Source organism: Mastigoproctus giganteus, chromosome 3 (assembly GCF_048544385.1).
Source record: "Mastigoproctus giganteus isolate SK-2022 chromosome 3, ASM4854438v1, whole genome shotgun sequence".
Lineage (NCBI taxonomy): Eukaryota > Metazoa > Arthropoda > Arachnida > Uropygi > Thelyphonidae > Mastigoproctus > Mastigoproctus giganteus.
Genome location: NC_143577.1, coordinates 204,027,006 through 204,047,449, shown reverse-complemented (window position 1 = coordinate 204,047,449; position 20,444 = coordinate 204,027,006). Strand labels below are relative to the sequence as shown.

The window sequence follows — 20,444 nt, the reverse complement described above, 5'->3', positions numbered from 1 at the left end:
GGGGGTGGGGATAGTAGATGTTAAAAAAATATATATATCCCAAATGAAGCTTAACATACCGAGTAATAAACATAAACAATTTTGCTATAAAATATTATGAAAATACTTTTAATAGAAAACTTTGAATAGCAAACCTTGATAAACAGTAAAAGAATGAAGATGAAAGAAAGGACTGTGGAACATTCTTAGCTTCTTTCCTGTGAACACTATAAAAATGTAGCTATAGAAGTAAAGGCGTTGTGTTATTCTTGTGGACTTGTATTTTGAAAATGAATTGCTTCTTAGTAATTATTAGTATTTTTATAATAAGCACAAGTGGGACCAGTTCAGTTGCAGTTTTCCTTTTCTTTTTTTTTTTTTGGTAACCATAAAATTTGAAATCGTGGTATTTTGAATCATGAATTTTTCCAACCCATGTATGGCCTCGTCCCCACTGTATATTGTATTAGCTGAAAGCCGAAGCGAAAATAAAGTAAATAAAACAATTGTTTGAAATACAAAAAATCAACTATTCCGGTATACTCTGCTGATGCACACGAAAAGTGATAGGGCTGGAGAAGCATATACTCAATTTCCTCACAACTTCTTCAGAATGGTAGTACATGCCGTGATGCTCACCACAATTGGGATGCATTGTGTTGTGCTTTCCAAACTTTTTTGATACATTATGTACGTGCCAGAAATAATTCGCATCCCCCTCCTCCACTCAGAATTTTGTAATTATGCCAGGTAAAACCATGCCCAATCATCAGACTGCTATCACCATCCTTCAGGACTGACAGTGTTGATTGTTTTTCTCCAAGTGTTGAAACCAAGTTTTTTGATCTGGTGAAAACATAGTAGTTTATTTCCCAACAACATAAACAAATTTTCACAGATAATCCGCAAAATGAAGGGGGGAGGGAGAACTCGTAAAGTGAAAAAAACGTAAAATAATTTACACACACACAACGTAAAAGGATTTGACATAAATCTAAATATGTATTATATTCTCTGAAAAAGGAAAGCAATGAAGTTCGCTATTTTACTTGGTTTGCCTCCTACGATACGGGACTTCCATGATCTCATTAATTTACTCCCATCATGGAAGTAAATTAAACTTAGCAACCAAAAACTAAAGTATTCAGTAATCTTTGCGCAGTTATATATTCCGCAAGAGCTTATTTATTGCTTACCGAATTTTTTTTCTTTTAAAGGTAACGGTCCAAGAAATTTATTCCAAGTAATTTCCCAGTGTTTTATATATAAAAAACCAGATATTAAATTTTTTTTTTTTTTTATGCTGAACAAGAAGTTTATAAATTTAAGCTTAGGTCATATGTACTATTTTTATTTGTGCTATAAAAGTAATTATGTAATTATCATCATATAAGAGGATGGGGGTGTGATATCAAATAACAATATCGTCTAGCGGATTAGAGGGAAAGAGAAACTCATCAAATATGTACGAAATGGAAAGAAAATAAATAATTATTATAAACATAATAAAGCACAAGAATTTCACTGTGAGATTATGAATTTTTTTCGCGTTAGCGTACAGTAATTTGCAATTTATGATATAAAAATAAATTTATGGGATACATTATCGACGATTTAGTCACATATTTCAAATTACTAAGATTATCGAAAAAAAAAAAGTCGTTACGAGCTCATCATAAACTGACAGAGAAAATTAGTATATAAATTTGTTGAATTTAGGAACCATTCATTTCAGGAATGAATGTGGAATAAAGCGAACTGGGAAGAATAAAAAACTAGAAGCCAAAAAATGCTAGGGCGATATCCTTTTTTTGTACTTTTATTGGTTATACAGAATTTCATAACATGCGAGCTGTACCCTCAGGATCAATTCAGAACCCGAAAACAATGAAAAAAGTTTATATGAACCCCGGGGGCTCACATTGGTGAGTATGGGCTTGGCACACCCAGGGTCCTGAGCTGGATATCATCATTCTTCTCTTTCTTGGTGATTCCCTTCTAATTTTGACTCTCTCTCTACCTCTCAGGGGTAACTCGGGAACTTTTTTTTTTTCGTGGTGCAGCATAAGCCTCAGGCTTCCTTTGCACCATATGGCTATTAATAATAATATTAATAATAAATAAACATGGCCCGGTTCGATTCTGAATGATTACGGATCTATAGCTGTTTTTTTTTTTTAAATAAAATAAAATAAAATGGCTATAGAGGTTTTAATAAAATAAATAAATAATAATAAGCAAACGTGCATAGTACGAATAAACATTTTACTAAGTATGTACCTGCTTGTTCCTATTTATTATTTTTGCCATTAAAAACTCCATACTCTTTTTTTTTTTTTTTTTAAGATTCAGTCACAGCCCCGTAACGGTTTACACATATTTAAACTTTTTTCATCGTTTTCAGGTCATGAATCGATCCTGAAAGTACGATTCACATGTTATTAGATACCCTGTACACTAGTAATCAGATATTTTTAAATTAAGGAACCTGGAAACTCCATGTTGCTATATACAATAATATAATGGGCTGTGGTTCTGGAGTAACACGTATGTGTTCACAAAAAAAATAAAATAAAAGAATAATAAATAAATAATAAAAATAATCTCTAACCAGGGCCCTATTATACCATCCTAAAAATTGGTGAAATGACACTTAACCTGCGTGGAGAGTAAAGAGCTGAGAACTGAGAATAACCTGTAGTTCTTTAAAAAATTAAAGGTAGATTACTAGGATTAAGTAAAACCAAAACCTGGAGCACTTAAACCTACACGTAGGTTCCTAAAACCAACAAACCAAAGGTATCTTCCTTACATATAAACCTCTTCCTCCGTTTCAGAAATTCATTAATACCCCCAGAGACTTCACAACACAGTGAAGCTGGCATATCATCTCTGAAAACAGTAATAGATGTAGCATGTAGCAACCGAAGCACTTGCCTTCGGTGAAAGGTTGAATGCCATGTAATAGTTAAGGTATTTGTTAGTGTAAGTTAAGTTCATACAGTATAGTTTACTGGAGGGAGCAGGGAGGAGAGGGGTGCATTTCTAATTTATGCCTTAGGCGCAAAAATACCTCGCCCCGGCTGGACTGTACCGACGGACAAAGCCGAAGTTGAGTGCGACTAATCGTCCAGGATACCGACATGTTAACTTCATTAAAAGGATACCGACATGTTAGCTTCATTAAAAGGATACCAACGACACTTATCGAATGGGATGCCATCCAGGTGAGCACCGACTCTGGCTGGAGTAAAGTTGGAAGAGGGGTGTAATAATTAGGGCATTTGTTAAGGTAAGTTAATATAATACAGCTTATTGGAAAGAAGTGGGGAGTACACAGTCAGGATGGATTGATACTAAAACGTCTGAAATATTTCTAATAATGTATTTATTTACTTCTCAGGCAGCACAGTGGTAATGAACACCGTATTTCTAAGCTGTGTGGAAAACACATGCGTTTGAATATCGTCAATGAGATTCAATTTTTTTTCACACTGTGGCCGAGTCAGTGGGCAAGAGAGCAACAAGGTCTCTATCCCCAGCAAAACCTGTTTTGTTTTTTTTTGAGTGAGTTTACTGAGATTTAATAATATATTACATAAATTACACCGCATGTACATAAGATAAGTTTATGAGACAATCAACTACTCAACTTTCTACCGTACTTTGAAATATTTGGATTTCTGTTTAGAATTTTTTTTTCTGAAAACGATTCTCAAAGAGGAACAAAGTAGGGCACAAAGTTAAATAGTTGCATGCCTTTTCATAAATGTTGTTGTTGTTGTTGTTTTGGGGCAAGGATCGACAACCTTTTTGACTGAAGAGCCATTTTTGATCTAATTATAAAAAAAAAAGAATCCGAAGAGCCACACTTCAGCTCAAGCTGGGGGAGGGGGGAGTTTTTTTTAAGAAATGGAATAGAGTGGGAAGTTGTTTTATTAAAAAAATATATTTTTTTTGAAATCACCATCATCATGAACTTGGTCCGGCTTAGGTCTTTTAAGACCTGTTCCGTTGCAGCTCTTGGAGGTGGTCTTGATCTCGCCATCGTTGTCTTGGTCGACCCACATCTCTCTTGCCTGTAGGTTTGTAGTTAAAGGCTAATTTTGGGATCCGGTCTGGGTTCATTCTTTCTAGGTGGCTGATCCATTTTTTCTGAATATTTTGAAATATTATTTATTAATAATATTTCTAATTAATCTGACTTTTGCTGCTGAACTTCTTGAGCGAGTCTCTCAACATCAGGGAAGTATGCCGTAATTTTCATCTTTAAGCATGCTGAGAGACTCACACTGTTCAGACGGTTATGCATCCATTTATGTAGATGGATGCCGATAGATGAGTTGAAAAAGGCAGCCTTTTGCCCCTCCAAATCCTCAATTTCCGTTTTAAGGCATTTTAGTTTTGCACTCCACATGTCCTTGATTTTTAAGTCCTCTTAACTCCATTTCAAACTTTGCTTCATGTGGGCTAAAAGTTAAAGAGCCACAGTTAGATGCTTAAAGAGTCGCATGCGGCTCGGGAGCCGCAGGTTGCCGACCCTTGTTGTAGGGTTTTAGAAGCGTCAGCGACTAAGGCCATATGCTCCGTGTATACTGTCTGTAAATTGCGTGTTTTGTGGCTGATTTTCTGGTTGCTGGACGAAAAACCAGTTTCCAGGAGAAAAACTACTCTCTTCATAAACTTACATTATTTAATTTTGTCATACTTAATATAATTGATTTAATGATTAAACCTCAATAAATTGGGTCCTCGTGGGTAGCTCAGTAAGTATAATCACCGTCTTCGCCACAGCTGGTGAAAAGAACTGAGTTCGAATCCGTCAATGGCGCTAAGAAGTTGTATGGGCCTTTTTCATAAAGTGGCTGAGTTAGTCGGTCTCAGGCGTGGGTAGCGTGGTTTTTCTCCAGGAAACACGGGTTTTTCGTCCAGCAAATAGCAAATCGAACACAGAACATACGCAGTTTGCAGACATATTACTATATACGGCGCAATATGACCTAAGTTGCTGATGCGCCTAAAACGGTACAATAAACAATAAATTGACATTTTCGCTCTAATTCGCGTGGCTCTTCGGTCTTTTTTTTTTTTTTTTTTTTTTTTTTAACTTAATATTTAAGAAAGAAGCTTAAATATTAAGTAGAATAATACTTTTCAAATGTCTTCAAGATTAACATGACAATTATTGCAATTAACAGGTACAATAATTGCAATGTTAACAAAAGCAGGACGAAGTCTTTCTTCTTCGATATCACATCCCAAAGCACAAATCAAATCCATCCCGTTGCATGGCACCTTTTAAAAATAGTTCCTGCATTTAGATTTATGTATTTAATTACTTTTAGCGAAACTGAAATTCAGGAAGAGGTGCTCTGTGCAGTTGTCTGTCCGCATATCTTATCTATAAATAGATACACGAGTACACAACTGTTTACTAATTAGCCACAAGTAAATACAAGTAGCACTACTGGATACCGTGAGCATTCCATGATACTGACTCATCTATTTTTCTACTACTTAAAATTTTAGATGGATACCAAAAGGTTGAGGCTCAAGGGAAGTAGGATATTTAGAAAGAAAAATTAAAACTGGTTTGGGAAGGCATTGAATCAGGAGCTAAATAGCGTGCGCAGAGTTTAAAACGTAAACTTGTCTCCTAATGCACTCGCTAAAAGCGATCAGAAAAACTAATAAACTGCAGTTATCCTGAAGCTGAAATTCTCCTATGAGGTGGTATCAAAAAGTTCGTATCCTGACCTAGATAAAACATCAGTAGGAAGATGCAGTTTCTAATATAAGTTGTCTACATATACAATAACTAACATGTGAAATTTCATTCCCGTAGGCGATTGTACACCAGAGGTGGAGCCCGGAATCTGAGGAAGAACGCCATGGTCGATAAAGTGGAGTATCGAGCAGTGATCAAGTTTCTGCATTTCCAGGGCAAGGAAGCTCAGGAAATTGACGAAGAAATTATTTCTGTGTATGGGAAGAATTGTCCATCCTGCGACTCTGTAAAAAAGTGGAAACGGCAGTTATAGTGCGGTCGTACAAGTGTCTTTGACGAGCCCAGAGAAGAAAGGCAATCAACGTCCACAGGCAGTGAGACGGTTGCAAAGGTTGAACAGCTGGTGCTGAGTGACAGACGCGTGACAATTCATTTCATCGCAAATATAGTGGGAATTAGTTATGGGTCTGCCCAAAGCATTTTACATGACATAAATAAAAAAAAAAAACCAAACTATTATATTTAGGCCACCCGAATAATTAAATTCATCTGCCGTGCTGTCTTATGTCTGTTAACTGCGTGTGTTCTATGGTCGATTTGTCTGTTTGCTGGACGAAAAACCCCAATTTCTGGGGGGAAAAAACCTTGCTATCTACGCCTGAAACCGACTAACTCAGCCACGAGTGAAAAAAGCCCATTAAAGTTCCTTGCGTCATCGATGGGATTCGAACCCGGGCCTTTTCCACCCGGTGTGGGGAGGACGGTGACGAAACCACTGTGCTACCCGCACAGTCCTTTTACATAACCAAACCAAAATACCAAACTATTATATTTAGGCCACCTGAATAATTAAATTCATCTACCGTGCTGTGTCTTATGTCTCTAAATTGCGTGTATTCTCTGGTCGATTTGTCTGTTTTTCTGGATGAAAACCCCAATTTCTGGGGGGGGGGGACCTTGCTATCTATGCCTGAGACCATTTTACATGACCTGTCTAGGGTCTCCGCACGATGGGTTCCAAGATTGCTGACCCCTTTGCAGAAGCAATGTCGAATGCAATGTTCTCGCCAACTGTTGGATTCGTGTAATGCGGATGTTGAGAACTTGCTTCATCGGTTGGTGACAAATGACGCACGCTGGGTGTACCAGTATGATCCGGAGACTAAAGACATGTCAAAGCAGTGGAAGCATACCTCATCCCCACCTCATCAATGAAGTGGAATCGTGGTTTCAGGAAAAAAGTGCGGACTTCTATGATCAAGGCATTAAACAACCGATCCATATATGGAAGAAATGTGCTACTATACATGGAGAGTACATAGAAAAGGATTAAAGTTCCTGTGAAGTTTCACCTTTCTAGGGCTATTATTTCTAGGTAAGGGTACGAACATTTTGATACCCCCATCGTATATGCTTGACGTAGCGAGTTTTTCAGAATGGTGAGATTTTGAAATGCTACTGAGTCGTGTTAGGACTGGTACAGTCGTGAAGAAAAGACATTAAATTAATGCTAAAGCATAAAAGGTTCAGAAACGTAGGAGACCGTTTTTGTTTGATGATACTAATTCTCGCCTCCATCACAAGTCTGGTGCTGACTAAAAAACAGAAACTGTTTACTTCGTCAAAAAGTAAAAACTGGTGATGCGATCGATTTAAAACGTTAAAAAGAGCGGCAAAAATCGCTTTGAACAACCTCGTAAAGTCCACCTGCATTATTTGCTCGAACACAGTTGCTCACAATTGCCCGGATTGACGCCCATCAGTCGGGGAAACTGTGTCAAATGTGTTATGTACATAAAGAACGTTTGGAGCAAACAGAGTGGTGGTGGTTTTTAAAAGACCATTCGATCGACAGAATATTATTCCGATCTTGTTACACACTGTAAATTTATATTCTCTTAACTGAAAGAAAACATAAAACTTTTTATGTTTTCTTTCGGGTTTTTTTTTATGTTTTTTTAAAACTTGATTATTTTCATCTTTTTTTTTTTTTTTAACCAAATCTTCCATCTTTATTCATTTGCGCAGAAAATAAAGGCCTCACAGAAACAATAGGGCATTTTATCTTTGCATCCAAAAAAGATCAAATAATTCGTTTTCTATGGATGGCAGATAACCAGCAAGCTCTGATAGCATTAGTTCTGTAAAGTGCAAGCACTGGAAAAAGAGATGAAAAACCATCTTCAGAATGAAAATACCCTCACTAGTGATATTTGACTCAATGCATAACGTTTTTATATTAAAAATGTTTTATCTAAGTAAACTACCATAAGTACGCGCATTTGGTATAAAAATAGAATGATACAAAGATTAAAATAACCTCAAATGATATCGTGGTTCATCCAAGAATGCATATTTCAGACAATAATTCACTCATTCAAATTCTAAAGATTATCACTAACGATAGTCACGTTACATCTTTATCAGATGATATAAAGGTTGTAAGGTCTAAAGATTCAACCTATACTTGCATCAGAGCACTTAAATTCAAAAGTGACTGTTGTGGTGAATTAAATGTGAAATCAAATTCAAAGGTCAGAAATCACTTATGTGACCAAACACTTATAAACTGTTTGTTCAGTTGGATATCCGTATGGTTGAATAATTGATCTGTGTGTTAAGCGCCAAAGCAATTAAGGCTATGGGACAACAGTATATTGTGTCTTTAAATTGCGTAAATTCTGTGGTCGTGTTGCCTGTTTGCAAGTTGCATCGTTTTTCGAGTTTCTGGGAGAATAAAAACGATGAACCCTTGCCCACCTACCAACTCAGCCACAATGTAAAAAAAGCCCAAAAAATTCCTAGCGTTACTAACGGCATTGGAACCCGAGTATTTCCCAAGCGGCGTTGAGGAGGAGGGTGATTTTATTCACCGTGCTACCAGCGAGGGAGTGCGGAAGAGTGGTGGAAATATATGCATAGGAAAGGCAATTAACATATAGACATGTATAGTAGCTTATCTTGGGCGGTTCCAGAATGCCAGATCAATTCCGTTATGGTGAACTGTGGTGATACAAAACTGTAAAACAGCCAGAAATGGGTAATGTCATGTTTGTGCAGTGTATGCTGTTCGGTTTCTGGCCACTTTGCCACCAGGAAAACCAACCTAGTGCCCATCTATACCACGAGGAGGTGGGCTACAACTAAGCATAAACAATGACAAACCTCAATTGTCGCATACGGAATGTCAAAACAAGTTTGTCCCATTCAAGAGATAGTATGGAGGATAGAAGAAAACATTTCATAAGAAGGAAATATTAGAAAGGAAATAAAAACAAAATCACATGCTGGAAACCAACGACAGCATACACATATTAGGTAATTAGCAAAAAATAAGGTCTGTGCAACATGGAGTGGGGTGAAATAGTGGGCGGAATTGATTAATCAAGTCAGTGCGTTATATTTCAGGCACATTAGCATATATTAATAATTCATGATTTATAACAAAACAAGATAACCCATCAAAATAAAAATTTGTTACAAATATTTCTAAAATATTCTGAATAAGCATTGAAATTTTGAAATGGATCAGAGCTCCTGATCAAATTTATAGTAATATTTCTGTAAGAGAAACTTGGCGATTTTTTGTAGTGGGGAGAGCCGGAGGGCTATAAAATCATAACTGGACCTGTAATTTTTCCTAAGACCAAAAGAACATAGGTTAAAAATTTGGCCTCGATCCCACTTTTCATTGTAGAATAATACGTCACTTATACTTTCATTTATATGAATAGATTTGTGTGGCTGGAGGGGGAAGAGAAAAGCATCGATCCGTCGTGGAACACTTGAACCTTGTAGTAAGCAACCGAAATTTTGTCATTTCTTCTTCAGTACATAAATTATTTCAAGCATTCCTTGGATGCACACACAATATCCTAAACCTTATTAATATCGAGTAATATGCTTTATGAAATAACTAGAAAGGCAAGGGAAAAAAGTTTAGAGAATTTCATCTTGAAGAAACATGGGAAAGATTACTTCTCCAGACCTTACTGTCAGATTATATGCGCAAGTATATCATATAGAATTTGAAATGCGATCCCAAGAATCGATCGGAATGTTATAGTATGTACTCGTAATTTTTTAATCCCTCTCCTCTCCCTTTGGCGCGCATCACTAATGCAATTAGTAGTTTTTATCTTGATAAATGGCTCGTTTTACGATCATTTTAATGACCTAATCTTCCTTATACGCTGCGCGATCATGTATACATTTACAAATTATACACCTTATGTAATGACTTTAAGGACAATAAAAAGAAAATCTTAACTAACTTCATTTTGAATTGTCATCTGCCCAACACGCTGCATTTATGTTGACACGTTATGGTACGAGATTCCTGAAGTAAATCGTAATTTAGTACACATACTAGCCAAAACAATAGAAATCACTGTCATAGTTTATGATCATCGTACATTTATTGAATTTTATTAAATGTTAATAAATTAATTTGTGAATTTATTAATTTAATAAATTAATAGTATATTCATTTATTAAATTTTATTTTATTGGTAGCAATAAATGATGTCACACGGTGTAGCTACTGATAAAAAGAATCTCATGGACTGCAGGTGTATGCAGTTCCGGGGAGGGAGGGAAGTTTTATTCTATTGATATAGAATATTATTTATATATTAAATCCTATTTATATAGAATATTATTTATATATAGAATCCTATTTATATAGAATATTATTTATATAGAATTCTATTTATATAGTAGCGAGATAGCTTAACTCATGAAGGAGGGAAGGAATCAAAATTCTACTGCATTTTTAGGAGTTCCATTATAGTGGTTCTAGAGGTTGAATGTTAGTGCATGGCTGTTTGCAGCACGAATTCGCAGATAATGGAGTTGTCCAAGGTACGTTAATCTTAAAGACGTTTAATGCATGAAAACAAATCAACAAACAAAGCATATAGAAGAAATTTATAAATGATATGGGGGGGTCAATGCTCATTTTTTCATTAATGCAGTGTCAGAGGGCACTTTGATACAATAGAAGAATTACTACTTTTTTCGCAGAGTATATATAATGCTAAATATTAAATATAATATTATATTTAATATATAATGCTAAATATTAAATATAATATTATATTTAACATGCAGTGCCTTTTACTCATACTTTGTGTATATTACAATATTTTATTGGATCATGTCGTATATTTGTAAAACCCTCCTAACCATGGCCATATTCGAGGCGTATCTTACAAGTATAAGTAGTATAAGATCGTTTCTGATCAGTGTGGCCGTCCCGGAGTAGAAACAGAATTTTATTTATTTACTTTATTTTATATCAGAACTGACATACGCAATCAGTAAGGATGGCCCAGCGATTCTAATGCGATCTTACATTGAACTATAAAGATGAATAAATTGTGAGTTACTTTCTAAATTTTAAATTAATTTGCAATATATTATTTCTCACAAAAAAAAAAAAAAAAAAACATTTAATACTATATTAAAAACATTCAATCAAAACCGGTGTTTTATTTTCATACAGTTCGCTCTGAGATTACTGTAGTTTTGGAGAACTCTCAGTTCGAATATCGTACACGAAAGCAATGAGAGAAGACCACTCAAATGGGGCTCATTAGCCGATCTCAGCCAGAAGAAGAAGTTTTTATTTTTATTATGATTTATTGCGGAATTTTTTTTTTTCAGCTCATAAAACATGCAAATTGGTCTCGAACATTTTCACAGTATGCCTGTATGATTTTTCCAGGAGCCTCTCACAAAGTGCATTTGGAATTCGCCACCTTCATGACGAGCTACATCGGTATTGTTACTCTACAGAAACCAAGGTTTGCACAAGATCAGGAGAAAAAAAAAAAAATTTTTTTTCTGTAACGGTATAGAGCAATATTAAAACAGTATTAGAGAGGAAGCTCTTTGTGAGGCTGTCCCCCACAAGCTGCCTCGCAAACTATTGCAGTGGTAATATCAAAGCATGAGCTCAATGCTTCAGTGAAGAAATTCATATTCTTTCTAAAAATCATATTTTTGCCTCTTCTGTAAAAGAAAAGCAAGAATAAGTTTAATTACAGAAATAATCTCTTCCTACAGACAGGAGCGGATCCAGGTTTTGTGGGACCCGAAGCTTATACAATTTTTGGGGCCCTCTTTAAGAAAAAGAATACAAAGAACTTTTTGTATTCTTTTAGCAAAATTTTTAGCTACTAATTGCATTTCAATATGTAATTATTTCTCTTTTCGTTTGTTGCATCTAAATAGATTCGAAAATTAAACTTTTTTTTAGAAGAATATAATATTTCATGTATTTATGTAGGCCAGGGCTTCAGACTGCCTAAAAATACGGCATTAGAAATAACGTTACTTATGAACAAAACTGTGTTCTACATTACTACACTTTTTTTCTTTTAATTTCTTTTATTATTTTTATTTATTTACTTTTCTTTTTAATTTTATTATTATTTATTTATGTTCTGTGGACTTTGGAAACTATTAATTTATAGAATTCCCGTTAAAAATCCCCTATACCTCTTTCAATTAAAGATGAAAAACCTGTATACCTCTTTAAACTAAAGATGAATCTTTCCCGGTCCTACTTTGTTGTTGTTGTTGTTGTTGTTGTACGGTTTTAGGCGCACCAGCGATTTAAGACCATGTTGCGCCATATGAATTGTATCTCTAAATTGTGTGGATTGTGTGGTCGATTTACCTGTTTCCTGGGTGAAAAATCCGAATTTTCGAGAGTAAAAACCGTGTTACGCTAGCCAGAGACCGAATAACTCAGCCACTTTGGAAAAAGGCCCATAAAAATTCCTCGCGTCATTGACGGGATTCGAACTCTGTGGAAAATGGATCTATTCTGTAATTCTGTAAAGAACAATGAAGCTAAGGTACTGTTGAACGGTAACAGGAAAAAAAAAGTGGAAAAAATTCTGCAGAAAAAACATAAATAACAGGCCGGAAAAAAAATAAATAAACGAAGGCTTTTGGAGTAACGGATACACTCCCCATATGCTCTTGTTTGAAAATCGGAAAAGTGAGTGAATCATTAATGCGGAACTTTTTTTTTTTTTTTTTTTTTTTCAAGGATTCCTGTTAGGATCAGCAACTGTAACTTAGGTGCTTATTGTGACTGGGTTACGCATTCTTCTGTTCTGAATGAAACTAATCAATTCTCAAAATGAAAGTTCATATTTAGTTGAACTAGCTATAGTTTGTCGAACTTACGATAACCGACAATTGTATTATTTCTCTAGACCTGTTCTCTACTAGACTTGATGCCATGAAGGTAGAAATTACCTACACCCCAGCCCATAATTTTGGCCATAACTCATCGCATCAAATCTTAATGCGAATCTGCATCACCTTTGTTTTATTGCAGTACTGTGTTTATCTAGATAAGAAAAGACAATTTAAAACATATAGCCATTCATTTTATAAACTGTCCGTTTCAATTAGTCTTAACTGCTATATTTAAATAAAGCAGATGTAATTTGGCGCAATTTGTAAAATAATTATAAAACATAAAGATTCATCAAAATTAATGGAAATACAATTAAATACTGTTGAGTATGCCGTGATAAGAAAACTTCGTTTAATTTTTGTTTTCAGTACATAGACGATATTATATTATTACACTGATTTTATTATATTAATTATTATGTTCAGTATATAGCCGATATTAAATATTAAAATTTGCTACAGCCTAAACAAGAGATTACATTTATAATTTCGGGGGAGGGAAAACAGTGGAAAAAAGACTTGAGGATTTAAAAAAATGTTCCACATTAACTATTCATTCATTTTACTATTTTTAAGAGCATATGAGAAATATATTGCCTACCCTAAAAGACGGTAACCGGTAAAAATGGATTGATTGTACAGTCGAATTTTGTGATTCGGTGAAGGCGAGAGCGTTTTTTTCTGATTGATTGGTGTCGTCGAGGGGGGGGTTTCTTAGCTGAGGTAGGGTGTTTTCCCCCTATCCAGCTGTTTTAAAATCGGTAAACGAGTTCGTGATTTAAAAACATCGTCAAGTGGGGAGAAACACCCTAGGCTATGCGCCCCGGTAAAAATCACAAATTAAAATTTGCAAAAAGTCATATAAATCAAATGTTTACGTATCTTAACAAGAAAATGGGATATTTTTTCCGGGAAATATTTTTACCGGGGATATTTTAACCGGAGATATTTTTTTCCGGGAGACATAGTCCTAGGCTTATTTTAACTAGCACTTTTTTTTTTTTTTTTTTAATGCAGCTTTTGGTTCTCTGGTTAACAGAAGAGTAACCATATTAATAACAAAAAAAAATATAATATGCAGTTTATATTAGGAGATAACAAAACTCTTTCCCAAAAGACGTATGTAATGCAAATTTTGATTTATAAGCCTACGAGTTCATTCTTACAACTGACACAAATCTCATAGAGGACAAATGAACGTACGTATATAATAAGATATTATTATTTTACTCACTAATTTTATTGATATCAAATATTAATAGATTATCATATTAAGAATTCGTAAGAGAAATTACTTACTAGAAGTCAAAAGTCTAATAAGGTGCAGAATACAGAATAATAAGACATACATTAAACGAAAATCATCGTATTCTACAATTTTGAATTGGTTTTGTATGCAGTTATTTCTACTGGAAGGCCACCTTTCGGATACTAGAAAGAAGATCGAAAAAGACAAAAAAAAAAAAAAAAAAAACTTCCGCAAGAAAATTTTAGCAATTTATACGAATATTATTTATTATTTTTATTATTTCTAGCCATATAGTGCAAGGAAGCCTGAGGCTTATACTGCACCAGCTAAAAAAAAATTTCAGCGTTACCCCGAGAGAGACAGAGAGAGAGAATCAGAAATAGAATGGAATCACCAAGAAAGAAAATAATGATGATATCCGGCTCAGGACCCTGGGTATGCCAAGCCCATACTCACCAGATGTGATGTGAGCCCCTGGGGTTGTATTTTTTATTCCAACTTAGAGCTTCTTTTTTGAGAAAATACTGCACAGTTTTCTTTGTTTTTTTTTGGTCTAATGGACATTGGAAAAACAGTTTTTAAAATATCAAAACGTTCTAACCTAATAGGCAATCCTACGGCGAACCATTTCAGCCATGCAGAAGTGTTTGTGTGTGTGCATGGACAGAACTCAGATTTTTTGTTGCACTACCCTCGCGGTTAGCACAATAATTTATTAATTTTTTTTATGCCCTTTCCACTGAAATCTTCGGAAATTAGGTGGCAGGGCCTGCCAGAGTACTTAAGCGATCCCTCTACTGCCTGACCTGCCTTCTCGGGGATAAGTGTGGCCAACGTGAGGGTCCCACTAGGGGCCCAACGGCTAAATAATCAGAAGAACAACATAACACGACACTACACAACACTAACACACACACACATTAGGCTTTTTAAACCTCTGGCCTTCACAGAATTCTGTGATACACAGTACACAACGCGGAAATGGGGGAAATTCCTGGGGCCGTTAGATATCGAACACTTTACAATAGTTATAGTTATTGTCCCTCCATAATACAAAAGGGCAGTGACTTATAACTGCTACTTTGGTTGAGAGACCCTCGAGACTATCCATGCTACAACTGTTATTCTTCCACATCATGTGGAAAAGGACTAGGTTCAAACCCCGACTCCACTGGAAGGACTTATGGGGTTTGGTGACATTGTGGCCGAGTTAGTCCATCTCGAGTGACGGAGATCGACTAACTTTCCCCCCCCCCCACACTGTATATGACATCATATTAAAAGATTTCAATCATTGCCAGTTCAAACAGTTTTTATGCGATATTCGGTAGGTGGTGCAGCTATATAGCATTATACCGGATAACCAGTGGAAAATTTTTGAAGATGGTACGCAAATTGAAGCAAAATATTAAATTGTAATCGCAAATTAAATATATATGGAATTTTACTTTTTAAATCGATATCATGGTACATTTGAATGTGTACTTCAGGGGGAAAATCCAACTGCTTAATATAATGTTTGATCAAATCGAATCGTTCCGAAATAAAACCGTCTATGAGTGTCCCAATATACTTGGGTAATTCCAGGGGCTCACATCTGGTGAGTATGGGCTTGGCACACCCAGAGTCTTGAGCTGGATATCATCATTCTTCTCTTTCTTGGTGATTCCATTTTATTTCTCTCTCTCTCTCTCTCTCTCTCTCTCTCTCTCTCGGGGTAATTCAGAAAAAAAATTTTTTTTTTTAGCTGATGCAGCATAAGCCTCAGGCTTCCTTGCACCATATGGATAATAATAATAATAATAATAATAATAATAATAATAATAATAATAATTAGATTCTGTTGAACATTAAAATTTCAATTCAAAGATTTCCAGAGCCATAATTATATTTCAAACTCTTCTGTTTTCTCAATATGGATTATGTACAACTAGCAATCCAATGTACGTTGTAGATGGACACTGATTTGTGTTCTCTATGCCAAATTTAAAGACGAATACTTGTGGACTTTTACAAAAATTATCTGCCAACAAATAACGACTACATCCTCATCTGTGCAAGCACGCAATAAAGATGATAATCCTTGTAGTCAAATTTTTTAGTTCAAATAATTGAAAAATCAGTGCTGAAACGGAGTTTATGACGAATGCTTGGAAAATTGCTTTCAAGTTGCAGTAAAATTTTAAAAAAATTCTTCCTAGTTATTGCAACTGTTTTAGAACCATCATTAGGATGTATGTGGGGGGGGGGGCTCACAAGTATAGACTGTCTTTGGTTCTTTGAAACAGTGCTTACGCTGAAGTAAAACGATCAGCCATTTATTGTATCGATCTCTCAACGATGCTCGCATTGTGTTCGACTGAACGCTGCCTTCGCTTCTTTACCTGTCAAGCTGTTACCTGAGTTTTCGTCACTTTTGTATCAGGTTTGTGTAAAATGACATTTTGATATATGGCTTCGCAAAATTTTTGAATGCTCAAATTTTTTATTAATGGTTTCCTTCAATACTACTTTAAAATAGATAAAATATTTATGATGTAATATACATCATAAATAAATAAATATATATTTGAATATATTTTGGTTATTATTGCAAACCAGTTAATATCACATACAAAAACGAGTATGTTATTATAACTGTAAGAGATGTCAATTTTTTTAGAAATGAAAATATATATTTATGTTGTCTGTCTATTTCCTCAAATGATTTTTGACTACAACATGCACAGCCAAGTGTTAGCAACACTATTATTAAGAAAACTGACACATTACTCTTGGGGTACTCCGTGAGTAATGTCTTCATACAATAAGTTATTCAGTTGCTACTCCTTTGGAGAGGGTTGGATCTATTCGGAACTGGAGGTATTTTCAATCGAGACAATCCCACGTGGAGGAAGTAGGATTTAGCCCGTGCGTTTTTCCAGTCTGTGAACATGCAATTTATACAGACATGATACTTCATATCCATAAATATAAGATCTAGTATAGTACCATATGGCTCCGCATAGTACAATACAAAAAAAAAAAAAAAAAACATGAGGCCCCTCGAAAACGACCTTAATCGCCATGCCATAGCTAACTCAGCCAATAAGTGAAAAAAGCCCATAAAAGTTCCTGACGTCATTGACAGGATTCTGACTTGAGCCTTTTCCACGCGGTGTAGGGATGACAGTGATTACAAGCAGCATGCTACCCATGCAGACGCAGAGTACAATACAAACCAAGTGGTCGATGCGCCAAGGAATCCAACAACCAATGCTTGCTGATTTGAGGTTTAATTTCGGTTCCACAACAAGCTATCTTGTTGTGGAACCGAAGCTATCTTGTTGTGGAACCCCTGTGTTTGCGGCGCATGTACGCATTGCATCCTTCTGTCGGCAAGCTCAAGGCTTATCAATTTAAACCTCAGTTGACAATCTTAGCTTATCTCCCAAATTTTTCTAGGTCTTTTTTTGCAAAGCGCGCCTGCTTTGATTGTTATCATTAATCACGCTACCAACCTTTATATTATCTGCAAACTAAGACAATGAGCTTGATATGACTTTAATATCGTTAATAAATACTGAAAACAGTAGGGAGTCCAGCACTGAATCCTGGGGGACTCCACTAATAACATTAGCACAAGAAGAGCAGTGTCCACTTATAACCACCCTCTTTCTTTTGCTACTCAACCGTCTCTTTATCCATGGCAGTAACTTCCCCTAATGCCGCTCTGCTCTAATTTGTCCGAAATTATTCGAATTTTTACCAAAAGCGAATTCGTAAATCTTAGGATTTACGGGATTATGGGCTTTTACATTAACATATATAATTTTTTAAACTATTTAAATATTTGCATTATACACCAAAGTTGTACTGGATCAAGTGATTAAGTTGTACTTGGAAGTACAACTTAATTACCATTTGCTGACTCATTTTACATTCCTTCCCCTACCCCCACAACTATCGTATTATCTCCGGGTCAGTCTTCTGTGACTGTATAGTCACAGAGTAGTAGCATATCTTACTTTTCTGTGTGTATAGTGGTTTCACCCACAGAGAAGTAAGATACTACTCTGTGGTTTCACCACTTGTCAATCGTTTAGATAGGTTCTGGTTCGAGTCTTGTCGACCACTGGAGGAATTTCTGAAGTCATCTTCAACTAAGGCTGTAGTTAGCCAATCTCAGGCGGAGGTAATAGTTTTTCCCCCGTCAGTTATTCCGGTCCTTTCAAGCAACACCACATTGCAAATCGTGGTGTTGCACAATACACCCACACACATGATTTGGGTAATGCCAGAGAACAGTTAAAATAATAATCATTATTATTATCTCCGGGTGAAAGATTTTGAAAAATTGGAAACTCTATGCTGAGCATAACATGATACATATTATCACGAAAGGGCCTTGTGTACTGGGGTCCATAGTTAAGAAAGAAATACAGTATAACCCAGTGAATGTATTTAATAACACAAATATACATCAGAAGCTTTCGAGGCTGACGAGCCTCTTTGTCAACTAATAGATCTATTAGTTGACAAAGAGGCTCGTCGGCCTCGAAAGCTTCTGCTGTATATTAAATGTTATTAAATACATTCACTGGGTTATACTGTATTTCTTTCTTATGATACATATTGTAACAAACACATGTTTAAAATCAAACGATTTATTACTTTATATATCAACTTAAAGCCAACTCTCCTGCTTAAAGTATTTAAGTTCTATTGAATCAAGTGATTAGCTTGGATCGACCTATGGTCACCTTGACGGTTTCAAGGATATCATAGGCGACCTTGGCTCTGTTCTTTATTCGCCACAATGGAGGGAAAAAGGAGGCTTAGTCATCAAAATACTTGGGAAAGTGTATTGAAATTTGGCAGAGCGTTACCAATGTAACAATAAAGTTCAATGGGTAATATTTAAAATACTGTATTGTGATAATTTAATTTGGTAATAAATGCTTTCAAATCGTCGATGTTGTATTCCAAGATATTTGAGAATACATGTTATAAATGTAAGGGTTAGTAGCATGATTACATTTGGTATACTTCTACAACACATATACAAAAGTAGTCATTATTACTTCACTTGGAAGTATTCTGGATTCTGTGATCTATTGTCTGCGACATTTATAATTCAAGTGGATCGTAGACTGCAGCGGAGGTTGGTTTTAAAGGAACCAAAAATAATTTACAGTTTATTCCTGGTCGCCATGCCTCTTCCCCCACCCACGATAATACCTGGATACGCCACTGCATTACACTACTGGTTCAACTGTTATCGTTGTGCTCATAGTATCCTTATTTACTGTGTCAGTTAGTTATTTATACAAACGCATCGATTACTTAATTGCATATCTTAAAAAAATTAATTCATTAAATTCTGGTTCATATCGTAAATTCGATTCCTAGTTGTAGGCTTTCGAATGGTGTATGATTCATCTTTGTAAATGTAAAACTCGAGGCTAACATCGTGAACTAACATAATATTCAAGAACTGGCTGGATAATGTTTAATAGATTAAGCTATAAATTTAATACTGGTTTTTGGAGGCATCTAATCGTTTTTCTAATAAGTGAATAGCTAAAAAACGATTAGATGCATCCAAAAACCCGTATTAAATTTATAGCTTAATCTATTAAACGTTATCCAGTCAGTTCTTGAGGTTTAATTTAATCTGAGATTTATATATATATACATTTGTGTTTCTTTTCTGATACAGATGTTTATGCCTCATACATGTAAAAGATGCCCGGAGGGTGTTTTATGTTTCTCCTTGTTCTTAATTGAACGCGGAACACCCACTTTAGCATTGTATCACCTGATGGCGCCTTCAGTACAGCTGTTTGGCGTCGCTTACCCCCCAGTTCGTCTGTTACTGGCGGTTGTTTAGCCAGTCTGGTGACTCACAGGATATACCGTGGTTTCCACTCTCGAGTAGACGTAAACAATGAGGAAGGTATATAAAACAATCTTGAAATGTATGTCAATGTAAAGAAAATAAATAAATTTTGAGGAAATCAGATTACTTTGACTACCTGCTATTTTATTTAAGTAGACCTGAGAGATTGTTCCAACCAGTGTGATACACACTTATAGTATTTATTTTGTGCACGTCTCTCTCTCTCGTAAGAAGGAAAATTCCAAGATCCTCTCCCTTCGGCTCAATAACAGAATATTTTGGGGCGCAGATTGGACTTCCTATTGGTCCACTTCAGTAGCCAATATTCTGATGCAATGATAAGCTTTTTGATCGTTAGGGTGGCCGAAGCCCATACTTCCGACGCGTAC

At 35.5% G+C, this 20,444-nt stretch overlaps 1 protein-coding gene across 2 annotated transcripts in view; it reads right to left on the bottom strand.

Annotated features, from left to right (window-relative positions):
• The window catches only part of LOC150088616 (uncharacterized), a 345,392-nt gene that overhangs the window by 256,538 nt on the left and 68,410 nt on the right, over positions 1-20,444 (bottom strand). The window lies entirely within an intron of this gene.